A 13044-nucleotide genomic window follows, 5' to 3' on the forward strand; every position below is an offset into this window, starting at 1 on the left:
AAAGAAGATGCATTTCATTACAGAATCAACATGACAACACTAATTTAGTGTATGGGGTGTAAATCCTGGCTGCTGCAGTTTTCCTTTAACAAGCTCTCTGTCTCTGCGTAGGATGCTGCAAAGTGTTCTGAATTTATAGCATTAATCTGAATGAACTACACCTTCAACAGAAAACAATATCCTACCTGTGGACCATGCCGGCACAAGGTTGAGCAGATGCCTGAAAAAAATGGTTGTGTACATGAAGAAAGTCCCCCAAATTCTGCTGCTCTCCAGGTCTGCTGGCTTCAAAACTTTCTGAAAGAGAAGTGGTAGGGCTCGAGGGGGACACTTTGGCTCCTGCCCCCTGCCTCTGCTGGATGGAACTGGGGCAGCGATCCAGCCTCAGCCCCCCTCTGTGCCTGGGCACGGGGATCTCACTGCAGGCTGCCTTCAGATACATGTTTAGATGAGTCTCGTCTCACACGGGCTGTGGGGTTGCTTTCTTTTGTTGGCAAAACTTGCCAGTATATGTAGTCGTTCATTGCATTTACATCTCCATGTAAGTACAACGCAATGCTGGTCATGAGTGACAACAGAGGATATCCGTATTTGTATCCTGGAGAGTTTTTGTCGTGCCCAGGGTTAACAGTGTGATTTAGAGTGATACCCCGACACAGTTTCCATAGATGTATCAAACAAAGTCCACATGTGCTTAGACATTAGCCAAAGCCATTTGACAAAGCCAGTAAAGACAGACAATCACAACCCAACGCACACAAGTAAAATTAACACACCAACGGCATCAAAGGAGACAACAGAGAGGGGGCCAGAAACATTTGTGTGTGCCATACCTGTGATGTCAACTTTATTCTTAGATGATTGACAAATTAAAAGACAAAGGCGGCTTTTGTTTGAGCTCCTGCGGCTCCAGCGAGAGAGGCCCGCTCGTCTGTGAGGCAAGTCAAACAAAGCCACCGGGATATTTCTGTCTACTTGTCAGAAATATATTCTTTATACATCTGTTGCATGTAGAGCCAATTCAAGTTCCATCTCATCCACCTAGTGTGCTCTGGTATCCTGTCCTTAAAGCAAATGATCAGACTAACCAAATTTACTGTGAATAGACAGATATCAGGATCTTTTTAATAGGAGACATATACTGTACGAGGAAAACCTAACACGTGGATCAATACAAAGCCATTGTTGATAATGTGATAGTGAGCCAATTGAAGAGTCACAAGAATAGTCAAACGACCAAAAATATGTCTCTCCTGTTCTAGATATCCCCATAATTCTAAATGCCCTTTGCTGCATAATTCAGTTGTTGAAGTGAAACTATTTCTCTTTTGAATCAATAAATGCATTTAACCCTTTACTGTTCAAATAGGCCTCGTAGTCTGAAACATCAAGCCTTTTAGCAGACTGAAACCCTTCAATGAATATATTGTTTGTGAGAAGTTATCTAGTTGGATTCATTCGTGAACAATAAACAGGCTACTGTGGATCTATTTGCCAAATCCAACACAACAAATCTTTGCAATTAGTTCTCCAAACTTGCTTTTCATGTTCACCTCTCACTACAAACTCCTTTTTTTTCAGCAAACAGCGAAAACCTCACCCCGAACTGTCTGCCAATCACAGATGCATGATCTCACACAGATCACTGTCATCGGGAACTGAAATAACTGACAGGCTTCACAGCATCTAAGCTTATAACATGCTCAATGGCACTCTGTAAATCTCAGTAACTACAACAACAGACTGTTTTTATCCTCTCAAAACTGCTATTCTGAACAAAGTGACACTCAGAACAGTCAAAGCTAATATGTCACCCACTCTGCTACAATATTTTCTAATTAACAATATCGAAACACTGCTGAGTAATAGACATTGGCTTTTCTCTTTCAAACTGTTTTTTTTACTTTTTGCTAATAATTTAGCCCTCCCATTAAGTTAGGGGTCAATCTGATCTATTTCCATTTCTGAGTTATCCAACATCCTGGTTACCCAGTTCACTGATTTTATTTGACTTTTCCTCATTTAGGGTCATGACCTTCGGTTTAAAATGCAGACCTATTGATGAGTTGTGAAATGTCTGCACTGAGTTTATATACAACAATTATGTGCATTTAAATTTGACTGCACGCTTTCGTGTACTTAGCATGTATATCATATATCCTTGTATACAGTTGCATAAACACAAAATAAAAATGTGCCTCGTATTTTTGTTCACATAGTTCTGATTGGCCTGTCAGGGAAAAAATAAGCTGTAGCAAAACTTTACAGGGATGGCAACATATACTCCAAAGAAGGCACAAAATGAGACTGAAAGCTGCTCATGAGCAAACCTGTGGGAGGGTTTTTCAGAAGCATTAACCTCTTTTTTTTAAAATTTTTATACCATTTTCTTTAACATGCAGCTTGTCCACATTTATTATTTTTAGTCATGAAGCTGGCAAGTCTCTATGGATGGCAATGTTGTAAACAACATAAATGTTGTACAACCAGTGGGTGGACTGAGATGTATTTGGTTCAGACATTCATGGTACCCAGAGGATTAGCGATTCTCAGAGTTCTCTATTACCACACTGATGTTAAAATGTTCCACTTTTTGTTAAGCTAACTAAAGTTTAGTTTCTATATCCACGGTGCCCCGCGGATGAATCCAGTGACTTTAGTGATATCTTGACATTTTTTTCTCTGGCATGACGAGCGGCTTAAAGTTTTTGCTTTTTGTAAAATATCTCAACATCCATCTGAAGAATCACTACAAAATCTAAGTCAGACATTCGTGGATCCCAGACATTAAATCCTAAGGACTTTATAGAGACATTTTTACCTGATTTGTGGTTTTGAGAGGAATATTTGAAAACAATCAGGAACATTAACTGATTTCTGAACTCTAAACTTATTTATTATTTGGTCAATTTACCGGTTGAGGGTCAGGGACCAATAGAGTTAATTTATAGTCATATAAGTTGGGAAAGTGTTTTTCCAATCATCCCAAAATACAAATGCAGTATAAAGAACATATATACATACACACTATATAGTACATCACATATGAAGTTACATAAAGATAGCGTCCTATTTCTTGTTTAGTTGTACCTGCCTGCCCTCTTGTGGACGGAGAGGATTCAGCTGCTCGGTATTAAATCTGTTTAACATTTGCATGTCACGCCTGAACACACTGAAGTGGCCATTAAGTTACCTTTGTACTTTTTGTACTTTTCTCATCCAGAAAAGAAACGTGAAGCTTTCCAGAAGCAATAATGAAACAAACACACCAACCAGCACACAAACAGGGGCATCAATCACTCATTCAAAGGCCTGAGCGTTTGAGTATATAAGCTGAAAATGGAGATAAGATGTTGGATGAGTGCGGGGGAGCTGAGAGCACCTCTGTGTCTGCTGCATCCTCCCACTCAGTGTGCAGTGTGAGAGGCAGATGCACAGCATTTAGTCTATTTTCAGTCCCTGGATAAGCAAGGTCTTTTCTTCACTGTTCCCTCTGGGACCAGAGTGACTCATCCACACATGTACACAACACAATCTGACTTCCACAGGCAGAAAGGCAATGCTGCACGGAAAATCAGACACTCAAAGTGGAATCGTGCAGTGGTTTAACTTGACTGCCATTGTCATTTGGTTTTCACTAAGCATGTCTTTATTCATTTGCAGATTTGTCCTTCATGCACTGTAATTCTGCTTATTGTGCGCTTTATGTTGGTTTTTGTTCCACCTAATCCTCCAGATATCATATCAAACACCGCCATTACATTGGATAACTTAGTAGACGTTAAGACAGGAGGAACATCTTTTAACTCTTTGATAGATGGAAAATAATTTCCTCATAGATACAACTTTTGCTGATTGAGATTAAAAGAAGAGCTTCAAAGATTAAAACCTCTGTGAGTGTGTTGTTGTTTTTTTGTCTCCTATCTGCCAGTGGCGGGGGTTTCGAGTAGCCAACAAATTTTGGTGTGTGATCAGAAAATTGTAGAGCAGGAGGCCAGAATCAGAATCACTGAAGTGCAGCTGAAGAAATGCCCAATACTGATGTTAAGATGTTTTAATGCCTTCATGATGGTGATAGCCAGATGCATTATGTTTTCAGTTTGTCTGTCCTGTTTGAGTGAAAGCAATATCTCCAGAACATCTTTATCTTTGGAATTTATTTAAAGTTGGCACAAACATTCACTTGGCCTTAAAGATGAAGTGATTAGATGTTGGTGGTCAAAGGTCAAGATCTCTGTGACCTACACATCTCCCTCATCTGTTTGCTTGAATTTTGTGAAAGCATTAACGCAGGAACAACATTTTAGAATATCTTACAATTTGGCACAAAAGGTGCACTTGGCTCCAAGGATGAAAGGATTCGAAGTCAAAGGTCAAAGATCTCTGCGACCTGACATCTCTCCCTTCTGTCTGACTCCCCTGTATTGTACCTGACCCCGATGCTTGTCCCTGCGGATGGTGGTCCACAGGGTGCTGCACCACCATGCCACCCTAAAATTCACTTAATATCACGATATATTAACAATGTTCTTGTTATGTTAAGCTGTTTCCAAATTTCCACACGAACAGACTGTCTGGATGTTTATGACTTTCAAATAGCTAGCTAGATCACAATGTCCCGGTCTCAGCTTAGTTAGAACATGTTCCGTTCTCCTGGTGTTTATCATGTGTTGTTGTATTTAGCATTCACCATTTTCCAACAGAACCTTCAGATCAACAATTTACCTTAAGAGATTCACGAGCCAACTGCTCATAAATTTCATTTCCCTCAACCCCTGAGATGTCCACAATAAGCTTTTACAACAGCCCATGTTCTCGATCTTAAACAATCACAAAAATCTCCTGGAGCTGGTTGGGGAAGGCACTTGATGTCCCATTTCTCAAAGCCAAAAAGGCAGCTGCATAATTTGAACAGATGACATTTCTATGGGGGTTTGACCAGCTCTATTCCCCGCATGGCTCACAAAATTGCTAGTAGCTTAGCTGAAAAACCGACAGACTATAAGATATGCCGATGGTCTACTGGATCTGAAGATCCATTCCAAACCAGGTTTCCCCGTTTTCAAGTCATTGTCTCTAAAACTTCTGTTAAGATCATAACAATTTAAGAATCATTATACTCATCAATTGATCCAGCACTATAGACTTCCCCTAAACCTATTATACCTTTCACACTGTCGTTTCCCCAGGAAATTCAATTTCCCACCTCTTGCTCAAATCTAAACCAGCCATTTTTAAAATTTCAAATCAATTGGGTCTGCTGTCATTCATAATTAGGGCCCGAGCACCAAAAAAAGATTCATTTTTGTATAGAGTATAGACTATAGAGTATAGAGTATATAGTATATAGTATAGCCAGGGCAATGCAGCTAAGTTTGATGTTTCACCGTGACACGGGAAGTTGATGTTTAAGGTCAAACGATGCTCCAAACCTCACAAAACTTTGCACATGCGTCAGGCACCAACTTTCATGAGTTTTTGAAGATGTTAAAGCTGCCAAAAAAAAAAAACCTTTTTATTTTTTTTTTTTTTTTTAAAAAAGAAGAATAAGGAACGAGATCGAGAAAAAAATGTAAACTGCAAGCGGGAATATGCGGACCCTCTCCTGCTGCACGTCCGGGATCCAGCGGGTCGGGGCCGCCGGCTCCCCGACGTGCAGCGTGCACTGCTTGCAGTTTTAATTTATAGATCGCAACTGTCTAAGAGTTCTCCAATCACAGCACCTTTTCTATCCCTTTCCTGAGTTCCCCACAAGGGATTATGAGTATTAAGAAAAAAGAAATCCACCTACCTAGATGATAGGTTAGCTAACCTCACTTCCTTTTCAAGCTCAGATAGAAACAGAGTCTGATACAGACGATAGAAGTTATATTATTTTGCCCTGAGAACTCCAAACTATTAAGCATTGAAAAGATACCTTTCACTCAAATTTTATACCGATTCCCTGATTCAACCACCGAGGTCTGTCTTTATCCACACATGCATAACCAGGACAAAAAAAAAAGGAAGGTTTAGAACATGTTTTCCGAACACACAAATAAGCCTGTCTTTGCTTGATTTTTCTCAAACGTATGCAGTGACTGGGAAGCATGGTCCTTTAAACCCAAGAACCTGACAACTGCTTCAAAAAAAAAAAACATGATTATATCAGACATTGATTTATTTTCCCCAAGCACCATACATCATATCAATTATAAATGTAAGAAGGGTTGATTATAACTACTTCCCAGTTAGTGAAACCAGTCGTAAGCAAATGAAACACCAAGAACCATGCAAAAGTCATTCTCCCAAAATGTATTGAGTCACTGGGCCCATCTACTTTTTTTTTAGGATTTTTTCAGAGGAGATTTGATGCTGATCTTTGACCTCCCAAACTTCTTTTATTTCAACAAAGTGGCAACACCCCTTAAATGAAGCCATATGACTGCTCCTATTACAACATTTTGAAGTTGTCTCTTGACAGTTCAGGATGTCTTGGTTTTCCCTGCACTCTGCCCACCATCTGTTTCCCCTGGAGGACGTAGCCTTATGTCCATATCTTTGACATTAAAAACAACAGAATAACTTGACGTGCCAGATGGTTTGTCACACAGAGCCATCTGAGAAGCAGTCACTGGAAACTGTTAGGAATCACCGCAATTGCAGCTAACCTTAACCAATCACTGAAACAGTTGCTTCTCGCAGTCGTCACACCTAAACCATGTCCGTCTGTCAGTAAGTCTTCATAGGACGCAAGTTAATCCAAACCTCTGCTGGCACAAACCTAAAATTTGACGCTGGACAAGACTGACGGTGTGATCTCATAATCTTGCATGGTCTCACGAATCCAGCTGTCCTGCATGGCAAACAACTGAATGGAGGTCTTTGAAACTTCTTGACTTGGAATCAGAAATATCCAATGAACCTCCAGCATGGGTGAACATTTTGTTCAAGAGTTAGCAAAACTGGGGGATTTGAGGTTTCCACAATTTTAGGCTTTAAACTGCATCACTTCATTTACTTCCCCTACCTTAATATTTTCCTTAATTTTTCTGTTATGGCACTTCAAGCACCTTAGATGACACATTTTACCACAGTTTTATTTTCCAGGGTCAGTGATTCCACTTTTTTAGACCAATATTTTCCTTGCTTTTCCTCGTTGATACACACTTTTCCAAATCACAAGGAAGCACCCAATTCAGGAACATCAATGCATCAGGCCTCTCACAAATGCATTTCAAAGAATCAGCCACTTTCAACATGTTTACAACCTTCCTGCAAACTGGTCTTTGGATTTTACATTAACTCTATAATCCTCCTCAGACTTTGCAATTTCCAAGCTGTTGTTTCCCACCAAGTGTCAGCTCATCCTGCTTTCCCATCAACTCAGGTCACTCCTCCACTCCACATTTTCTCAGCCTTGATTTGCCTGCCAATCCCCCCCCCCCCCCCATCGAGGCCAAACGTGCAGTGGTTGACTATGAAACCCAAAAAGGATGCCTGCAGGATGACATCTGCATCCAGCAGAAGCAGCAGCAGCAGCAGGAGCAGCAACCTTTCAAGCAGCTGTCTTCAAACCCAGCAAACAGATTTGTCACATCGCCAAAGTCCTCACAAAGTAGGCTGACACAGCTTTTATGGTCTGAAGCTTTGCAGCAAGAATGCTCTCTTTGAGAAAGAGACCCTGGAATGGTAATCAACACACACACAGAGACGTGCCTCACTTCAGGAAGAAGAGGACAATGGGGAGGCGAAGAGCAGCACATGCTGAGCACAGACAGTGAAGTAGGCACTGAATGAGGGAAGACAGACAATGTAGAGCATTCTGCACAAAGGGTGTCATGACTGTTTAAAAACTTCTGATCAAAGGACCTCAAGGGTTGCAGGCAATATCTCACCACCTGTCATTTGATGCCATTTTCACTGCTGGTGCCATTTTCACACTTGGTTAGGATTAAGGAAAAATAATAGTTTGGGTTAAAATAAGCCCACTGGTTAGGTTTGGAAAAAACACTGCTTGGGTTAGTTAACGGAAGTGTTTTTCGTTTGGCAGTCAAAATGATCGGGCCATCAATGTGCGACAGTAAAAAGTTACCGCGGTGACAATGTGGTGGATATTTGACAAACCTTGAGGGATGTTAAACGGGAACTTATCTGCCATTTAGGGTGTGCACCTGTGTAAGAACACCAGACGAAAACTTTGTAAGTGCTCACCAAGAGACAATGAATTAAACAAATTTTTTTTAAAAACTTGATTGATTTGTTAAAGCATCATTCAATGCAAATGTATGGGTAGATATAGGATTCTGTAAATTCTGTTCACTTTCTTAACTGTACCTGTCTGCCCTCTTGTGGACAGAGAAAATACAGCAGCCAGGTAAAAGGAAAATGCCAGTTGTACATTCTCATATCAAATCTGAGGAGTCTAAAATCTCTTTAAGCAACATACGCAAATATTAACACTCTCAGAAATTTTTTTTGCATTTCAGAAATATCGATGAGTAGGAAAATGGATGCGTGTAAACAGACACATATACAGACAAACTGAGAGCCCATCACTCATTCACAGGCCTGAGCGTTTTAGTTTATGGGCTGAAAATGGAGATAAGATGTTAGATGAGTGTGGGGGAGCTGAGAGCACCTCTGTGTCTTTTGTGTCCTCCCACTAGTGTGCAGTGTGAGAGGCAGACGCAGAGCATTTAGTCTATTTTCAGTCCCTGGATATGTGAGGTCTTTTTCTTCACTGTTCTCTCCGAGACCAAAGTGACTCATCCACGCTAGCACACAAGCTGACTTCTGCAGGCAGAAATGCAAAAAAGAAGAAAAAGCAGACCCTCTTAGTGGGAATGCCAGTGTCCCCAATCACTGCCTCAACATACTCTCAAAGGATCTGTCACGGTTTACTGTTTATTACATTTAATTTAGCTGACGCTTTTATCCAAAGCGACTTACAATGATTATTGGTGTTGTCATGATTTATATTCCTGTACCATTTTATCTTTCTGTATCTACTTATCTTGTTTTTCTGTGCTGTCACATCTTAGGGCAACCGTAAACCACTAAAGTTATGAGAATAAATGCTTAACTTCAAAGAACTCCAACATTTTGGACATTCACATGTAAGTTATCCTTTGGATTTTATTCTTTAGCTACAGTGAGGCTGACATTTGTGTTTTTTTGAGGAAATTCATGGTCGGGATGAAATTTAATGACTCTCGTGACCCACTGACTTTTCATCTAGTGCTGTAATCAAAAGAAATGTACTTTGGTCTTCAACCAAATACTTCCAAAACTAATACAATATCCTTCAACCTCATCTCTACTTTATCAGCATTCTGATGTTAACATGCCTGAGTATTGTCCCAGAGATCATCAGTGTCGTTTTTGGGAAACGATACGAGCCTATTACACAGATCGATAAATGAAATCAAGCTTTGGCTGCAAAGACAAAACTTGTCAGCAGGATCAAACTACTGTAAGAGGGGGAATTTGTTGACAATAATGAGAGATATAGAAATACAGACCCAACCTTGTCTTTAGAGAGCAGAAAACAAAGATTGTTAATAAAAATCTGTGGCTTTCTCAACCTTTGATCAACCACGTAATTATCATCCACCGATAATCTGACTGTTGTGGTTTATCAGAGCAGAAGAAAACTAGGTAATTTCCTTCTTTGCGTGGTATGTAACACATAAAGTTTGGAAAACTGAGGAAGAACTGACATTGACAAACAGAAGCTTTTAAAAGATGAAGACATCAGTGGATGTGTTAACTTCAACCCTCTTCTACCTGAGTGTGGCTGAAGCCCAGCAGCTGGATCACCAAGCAGGAGGATCCAATATCACAGAGAGTCCTGTTATCGAGCCAACTTGTCTTTGTTCTGGTGACAACATGGAGCCAGAAAAACTATTGTCAGCTCTTTACTATCTTAACAAGCTGAGAGGCAAGCTGAAAAACATGAAGAAACAGCTGGAGAGTTTGAGGTCAGAGGTCAAAGGTGAGCACAACAGGTTCCTATTCTGTATTTGTGTGTCTGTCACTTTCACTGTATTCAAATGGGTTCAACAGAACAAACATTTCAGCAATCCCCCATTTTCATTTAACCTCTCAAGGCAATCAGGTAGCATTTGGAGCATTTATTGGAGAAATTGGAAATATTGGACCCTTCAACACTGTGATCACATTGACCTACACAAATGTCTACTTAAATACAGGCGCATACAACCCTGCGACAGGTAAACCTACTTATACATATGTGGGCTCATTTGGTAAATACCTGCCTTTACCTGTGAATAAAATGAAAAGTACAATACTTACACGTAAGATGTAGATGTATTGATCATCTCCAGGTATTTTCACTGCTCCATCGGTTATTCCCTCTGTAAGTGAAAAGAAGTTTAGACAAGCACAGCTCCAAAAGTAACTCATTGTTGTTGGTGTTACAATAAAAAAAAAGGAGATTAAATAATGTAAATCAGTGTATAATATACAAATGAATAATTGTGTAAATAGAAAAATGATGTATTCATTTTATTTCTGACTATTAAGTTTGTTTGTCTAACTAAAGGTACTCTGACTCTTGTTTTTTTTGTAAGTGTACATTGTTATCTCATCAACCATCCAGCACTCCCATCATAGACTCAAACTGGGTCAAATCCAATGAAGTGTTATGGCTCACCACTAGTTTTGTTTATTTCAGTCTGTACAAAAGTGATGGGCTGACCAATCTACTGACAGACAAACTACTACAACCTCTCAGCACACAGTTGAGTTTTGATATTTAGGTAATACATAATCTACAGGTGTGGATTCAAGACACGTGTGACATAAACAGTTGACTGTGACACTTACTGGCCTACTTAGTTTGATGAGACGTCAGAAGATTATGTGCTGAGTTTGTACTTATCTGGAGCCAGAACTCATTACCTGTTTTAAAACTCCTTGTATAAACCAAAGCTTCTCATTTTCATATTTCTGTTTTTGTACAGATTAAACAAAGAAACAGTGGTCAGACTCAGTGTGTGTGTGTGTGTGTGTGTGTGTGTGTGTGTGTGTGTGTGTGTGTGTGTGTGTGTGTGTGTGTGTGTGTGTGTGTGTGTGTGTGTGTGTTGTTGTCAGCTGTCACGCTGATTTAACTTCATATAATTTGATGGTTTAACAGTCACACAGGCATGAAGGCCTTTCAGTGATCTACTGTGAGGTGTTGATAGAGAAGGTGTCATCAGGAAGGAGTGCAAAGCAGTGGTTGGATGGTGGTTTCGATGAACTCGTTGAGTGTCACAGTTTTTCTCTCTCTGTCTGTCCTAACAGCTCATGGATAACCAGCCATGGTAACTACTGTAAATTAGTGTCATGTGATTCTGCTAGCTTCTTTGCTGAGATCAGATCACATGGAGCAATTGCACGCACTACAGTCAACAACAGAAATCTGTTCATCCTTCCCCCAACCGTTCACACTCCTTTATTCTCTATCAGATGTTCAGATTTGATATTTTGGCTCATGTTGAAAAGAATACAGAACACACTTCTTCCAGCATGTCTTACGTTTCATGCACTGGAGGAAATTGTATTTTCTTGATTCCTGTTGTTCTGGGTTTTGTACCCTTCATGGTTGAAATGCACTTATTGTAAGTCGCTTTGGATAAAAGCATCAGCTCAATGAAATGTCATAATAATGTAATGGAGGAAGGAAAAGCTGTGACAGTGCAATCTATTTATTTCATAATAAAGAGGAACTGCTTGTATGTTTCAACAGTTCATCGATGCGAGGTGAAGTTAAACAGGACGTGCCTTGTGATCCACCCTTCCTTTCCTCTATAAAAAAAAAAAAAAGTGTGAAAGATTTGCATGCAGTGAAATGCTAACGTAGCACACAGGTGCCAGGCATAGAGGCTTCAAACTAAAAATGTTGAAGGTTGTAGAGGACGAGCTGTGTGGAGACTTGCTTCTACCCTCCATGTATCACGTGTACTGTGCGCCAGACAGCTGGTGAAATTCAGGATGAAAAGCATGTTTGTGTAATACTGCAGTAAGCAGAAGATGGTGTGAGGTTTTCAGGCAAACCTCCAGCTCTGGGCTAACATTGTATTTCTATCATTTTGTAAAGCCAAAACTCTCTTTCAGCTGTTTTTTTTTTTCTCCAAAAGCTGTAAGACAAATAACACTTTGCTTTTGCAGAATATGACTAAAAACTACTGTAAGTGTCTCGATCTAACACTAAAAGTCTGTTACAGCCCCCCTTCGTACACCAGTGACACATGTAGGTGTGGAGAAATACAGGCATTTTAGACATTTGTACACACACACATGAATGTAGTCTTGCATCAGAAAGAATACAGTTAATTGATTCACCTGAAAAAGTCGACCGCGGTGATTAATCTGCCAGGTCAGATGACTGAAGAAAAAAGGATTCATGGCCTGACGTAAATTTGTATGAGCAGAAAAATATGCAGATTATGTAACAGTACTACCAATTTGTTTTCATTCAGTCTTGCAAACAAACATTTCTTCCTCAAGATCCCCTTTGGCATTTACGGAGTCGCGCTGCTGTCACGTCAGAAAAAGAAAAACGGATCAGTATCACGTTGTAACATGAAAAGTACGTTGTTATAACAAGATATTTTCACATTATCACGACATACAAACTTGTCTAGTTAAAACAAGAGACTTTTACAGTTATAACTATACTTTGCATCGCATTATAAAACGAAATGTTTTGTTATAGTATAACTAATATCGTCGTACTGTGAAAGCGTGGTGTTGTTGTGGTGAAATGTTGCGGAGAACTTATAAACATTTACATGATTTGAAGAATGAGTCCGACCCTCTGGAGGGAGCGTCATTTCTCGTAGATCAGCTGGAGTGACGTATCACCTTGTTTTAACGAGACAAATAGTATATGGTTATAACAGGTTTATTTTAATAGCATTTGTATGTCGTAATAATGTCAAAATATTTTGGTATAACATGAAAAACTTATTATTTTAATGTGACATTTTTTTTTTGTTAAAACAACCTTTTTGTGTTATAACATGATACTGATCTTTTTTTTTTCAGGTATGGCAG

The sequence above is a fragment of the Brachyistius frenatus genome, unplaced genomic scaffold (assembly GCF_029030835.1).
Source record: "Brachyistius frenatus isolate BFR_SWC_R1_liver_20210118 unplaced genomic scaffold, ASM2903083v1 Contig_61, whole genome shotgun sequence".
Classification (NCBI taxonomy): Eukaryota; Metazoa; Chordata; class Actinopteri; family Embiotocidae; genus Brachyistius; species Brachyistius frenatus.